The sequence below is a fragment of the Leptosomus discolor genome, chromosome 8 (assembly GCF_034619465.1).
Source record: "Leptosomus discolor isolate bLepDis1 chromosome 8, bLepDis1.hap2, whole genome shotgun sequence".
NCBI lineage: Eukaryota > Metazoa > Chordata > Aves > Leptosomiformes > Leptosomidae > Leptosomus > Leptosomus discolor.
In genome coordinates, this window is record NC_141398.1 from 30,080,337 (window position 1) to 30,085,922 (window position 5,586).

Consider the following 5,586-nt stretch of genomic DNA (forward strand, 5'->3'; position numbering starts at 1 on the left):
TCTGAATGAAAAAAAAAAAAAAGATAGCTTTTAGTCTTTCTACAGTCATGAGAAGGAATACACTGTTCTTTCTCAAGATCTATAATTGTCCTTATCACAGAAAACAGCTAACCACCCAGACTAACATTCTCTTCACTTGATGGCGTTGGTTATAAGATTTTGAAAAGGCTTGATATGTCATGTTGAAGGAAAAAAATGCTGGAGATTTTTAAACTCTGGAAAAGTCAACCTGTAAATACCATACTTGTAACCAGAAAAAAAAAAGTTCTCCATGAACAAATGTCCTGCATGAGCTATATTGGAATATCTACTTCATCAAAAATCTGCAGGGCTCTCTGTATTCTTTACAAAACCACAGAATTTCAGCTGTCTCTATTCTCCACATACTTACTCACTCTAAAACTGTATTTAGTCACGAGAAGGTAAATTAGGGATTCCAGAGAAAAGCAAAGAATGGCTATCTTTCAGAAATGGTACCTACATTTACATCAGTTCTCAACCTACTACTTTCTTGGCCTTTCAAAAATTGAAGAGGACATTCCCTAATTTAATTTTCAGGTAATGCACTCTTCGTAATAATCATTGCATCGACTATGAGAATGAGGAAACTGTTATGGCTGATAAGCCATTTAAAGCGTTCTGTAAGGATAAAATTATCCTTCAGCTTTCCTCCATGCTCCCATCCCAACTATTAAGCTAGGATTTTGTGTTTTGAGTTGTTTTATAATCCAGTTCTCACCCTCACAAAGGCAAGGGAAGCTCCATTCCAATGGTAAGGCAGCGCTACTTTGAATAGAGCCAAGGACTTCAAGGAAGCAGCGAAGTTTTTGTCTCTGATGTGGATGTAAACACCTAAACTCTGGTGGTGACCAATAGGGTGAGCTGAAAGGGCAAGCAACATGATTGCACAAGACTGGGTTTGATTTCCAGTTTGGCGTTTTTAAACATAAACTTTTCTAAAGTTAGGTAATACTTGTACATCCTCACTGTCTTTGTGTGTTCTCCAAACAGCTATCTACATTGCCTCTTCCCTGGAGCTTTTGCCTCATCCAAGGCACAGAGCATCTTCTAGGAATAAATCAGGGATGTGTAGCAGACAGATTTACCAGGGACATAAAGATATTAACCTCATCTCTGTTATCATTGACTGCATGACTGCCATAGTCAGGGTTATCTGTGTCTGTTTCTGTGTACCGATGGAAGCTGTTGTATTTAAGATTCCAGTTTCATGTGTTGCAGAACTAGAAGGGTGAGTGGTGAAAGAGGCAGGAGAATGCAGGCAGAGAAAAGCAGGTCCTATAGAGGAAACATAAATTTTGTCCCATGAGATTATCGTTAGTCCTACTGCTCTCACAAAGCTTCCATTTGACACTAAGCAAGTCATTTAAAACATAGTAGTCACGGATGGCTTCTATATATATCTTCGGAAACTCGGTTCAAGATGTCAGGCACTCAGCTGGAGTTACAGAAGCATCTAGTATTTACACCTGTAATAAATATCAACAAGAATGCTATGTTTAAAATAAAAGGTACTGTATTCTCTTAGGTATGTAAACCTAAGCCTCTAATTGAACAGCAGAAATCAGTGGACATCTCTGACAATATTTACTTTAATTTCGTGCCTCAGTTCTACACGGGTAGAGGATGGACAACAATACAAACTCATTCCACGGGCAGACTGTGAAGAAAAAACAATGGTTGTTAAAAAAATTATTGCATTGAGTCTGTCGTTGAAGTCCAAAAGGAAACAGCAGTGTCTGCCAGCATTCTTTGAAGGCAAGAATTTGGGGAAAGAAACTATGTCCTTATCAAAAAAGAGCTAGACGTGATGATGTCAGTCCACAAAATTTTCCAAGAATTTATTACTATAAGCATAATTACCATTTTTTTCTTCATTTATTTAAATCTGATTATGTTTCTGTCTTAATCTAATCTAGAAGTCAACATTTTGCAGATCAACGAAAGTAATGTTTGAGTAGTTCAGAGAATTAGGAGGCTCTCTCTTCCAGATTTTCATGTGAAAGAATCTTGTTTAACAGTTGTTCCTTCAGGTGATCCCATTTTCCTCAACGTGTCACAGAACTAAACCCCTCTTTCTGCCTGAAATGACCTCTCTTTAAAGTGCCCCCACTACAAAACGGGAAACACAGTTCTCAGCTCTGTGTTGGAAGTATAGATACAGATCGCAAGAAAAGCTTTTTTCTAGCATTTTTGGGGTTTTTTTTTGTTTGTTTTATCTGAACTGTCTCAGACCACTTAGAAGACAAGAGACAAAGATGGAGATGAGGAAGGGGTGAGGAAAGGAGGAGGGACAGAAATTACAGAGAGTATCAGAGCTCAAGGATCAGCCACATCCTAGGTGTTAAGATGAGGACAAATGAGCATAGGATCAAAATAGGAAAGAAAAAATATTAGGTGCAAAGGGATATTATGTATTTTGTATCTAACCTGTCAACATAGTTTGGCCAGTACGGAGTTTTAAATTAACCAGTTGTCTTAGATCAAGAAAGCCTGGATCAAAGAAACGTGACTAGGATTAATCTCACCTTTCTTTGGGCAGTTGCAGAATAAGTGCCATACTTCCAATCAGTAAAAATCCTGTCAAGAAAGTAAATCACATTGAGACTTCATCTGCCCCAGCATAGGCATCTGCTTTAGGATGAGATGAAGCATGCGTGAATTCCATTGACTATGCCAACTAGCTTTTCGTTGACTGTGAAAAAGTAGCATAGGATGATTCGATCAGATGTTAATGCCTACAGCGCAGACCATCACATTTAGACATATCAACCCCACCTTCTGAAATCCTTTAGCTAATCACTGGCTGTATCTCAGCTACTAAATGCCTCATTTCCAAGCCCTACTCCCAAATACTAAAAGGCAGATAATGACCTTAACATAACCGATCACAAGTTACTGATAGTCACTTTATTATCAAGAGTTATGATCTTGTGGGTAAATATCTGCAAATCAAATATGGCTGTGATCCTTTGGTTAGAGCAAATCCTGGAGATGTGGACCCATTCCCATCAAATGCAGATCTCTCTGACATTTTCAATACTGTAAACTTTCAGCCAGCTGTGGCCTACCACCATAACTATTTCAAATTCTGCTATTCCACCATCTATGAAGATCTTTTATAGACATTACAATGACACACTGTGAGATCAAAATGGAGTTGACCTTTCAAACGAACTTGATACCATCGTCTGTACCTTGCCCATAAATTAGAACATTCTTCGTTCTGCTAAGCAGAAGGACGACTGTCTTCATGACTTTACCAGGACTGCGGCTATAGGCAGTTGTCCACTTCGAACTGGAAGCACTGTATGCGTACGGTAAAACTTCCTGCCTGGCTGACATTGTCTGATTCTTTCCAAAGCTGGATTAAACGAGGCTGTTTCAAGCACCTCTAAAAACAATTGCTGCCAATTTACTCAAACTGGCCTGGCTTTCTGCTCTTGCTAGCCTGCTCCATTACTGTATTCCAAACAACATCTCAACTAAAAACATGTATAAGTAATGTTACTGAAGCCGTTTAGGAAGCTGGCAGGAAGTTTGATTTCAATAACCAAAATATTTTTTAAAATTGACATGTCCTGCTTCAGTGAGGAAACTGTGGAACACCGTAAGAAATAAGAAGGAAATGACCTTTGGACAACTTGAATTTTTTAGAGAAAGCAAGATGAGAGCAAGCTGTCATGTAACTTAGTGTAGCAAAATCCAACTGCAAAACCCGGGCACCAGTCACAAAACCTGGTACCTCTCAGATGCTTGAATCATAGCACTATGCATGGTGTTTTTGAATAGTATGGTTGGTTCTCCTACAGAGCAACAAGGACAAAGGGTTAGAATAGAAGTCAAAGAAGAATGAATGGCAATAAGAGCAATGAATGAATACGTGTAAAAGAACTTCTTTCACTGAAGAGGAAATGTGGAGTGTGGTTGAAACATTAAAAATTAGTAATAACTCTGAGCTTTTAGGTTTTCCTTGAAGAGCAGTACTGATGAACTGTGTTTCTTTTCAGTCATCCAGAAGATCAAAATGCCTGAAAACCTGGTTTACTGCAATGGTAAGACCCTTAGTACAAATCAAGATGTTCTGTTGTGATGCCTTGCAAGAAAGTAACATCTTCTTCAACTACTGCTGCCATCTCTGCTAAAACATGAGTATCGATTACTCTAAAAGGTTGTCCTTCAGAGTGCGGCTACAACAACGATGGTATGCCGAATACAGCTCAAAAAGGGTTCAGACCACTTCTTAGGAACTGTGATTAGATGCTCACCTCCAGAAGGCAGCCGCAGAGTTCCCAGATCTTAACCATCTCCATTTCATACACAGGCCTATCCCTCTGCCAATGATCCCGTTACTGTCACTGAACGGCCCCCTTTTTCGCCACTTAGATCAAGCCTAGTTCTTGAAGGTCTCAAGAAGTGATTTAAATACAGACCAGTTCTAACCTTTTCACAGGCTAGTTAGGAAAATAGGAAAGTATGAAAAGTATGGAAGTTGTTAGGTGTTTTATCTGCACAGATCATGTCCACCTGGCAGTCCAGTACCAGAATTTCTGGGAGATAAGATATATTCATCACAAAGAATGGGCAGGTTAACCAAGTCTGAGAAAGGAATCTCCAGCCCTTTCTACATAAATCATCCAAAGTCCACAAACAGATCAACATTTTCCAAATGGGTACCTGCTGGACAACGGTCCAAAACTTGTCTATCAAAGTAGAACGTTGAGGAGTTTCTTGGCTTTCCAGAAAAGTTTCTGAAAGACATTGGCAAAAAAATAAAAATAAGAGGTATCTTGATCAAGAATTGGTTGAGTCGATGGGTTGACTGATTGCAAAACATGCTGAACTCTGCTCTAACTTGTGCTGTTCTGTCGTGGAGTATGGCTTCCTGGTGTGGCATGGAACAAGAAACACTCACCAGAGCAAATGCCTCGGTATGACAGAACACACGGTCCTGACGCTGGTTTTGTCCCACCCTTCAGCCTTTTCGAGACCAGAAATGCCATCTTGCAGAATTTGCTGTTGAAGGAGTAGCTCATCACATTTACCTTTGTGCGACGATGCCTTCAATTAATCCCGTTAACGGCTTACCACGCAGCACCTTATTTGCACAGTTTCCTGTGAAGCACCCCCAGATGGCATTTGGGGTGCCAAGAACAGGTTGTGCGTTGTAACTAGCACTGGATCCATAAGGAAGTCAACAACTTGGCTACTTTCTGTTGACCCATCGTACCAGGGAGGGCGTGGTGGGGCCTTCCTCTGTTCTGCAGACATGGCCGGTGGGGCGATGGACACCACACACGTGCCGCTGGCCACGAGCCTTGAGGACTCCTTAGTTCCCATGGGGATTTGCCCCCGTGCTCCTCTCTCTCATGCGAAGGCACCCAGCCCGCTGAGCCCGGGGCGGGCGCCTCGCGGCGTGGCGAGCACGTGCGGTGGCCGCAGCTCGGGGCAGCGGGCCGGCAGCCGGCCGGGCCCCCGCCGGAGCGGGGCTCGGGGGCCGCGGGGGGCGCAGGGGGGCGGCTGCCGGGCCGGAAGCGCGGGGGGCTCAGGGAGGCGACGTGTCTCCCG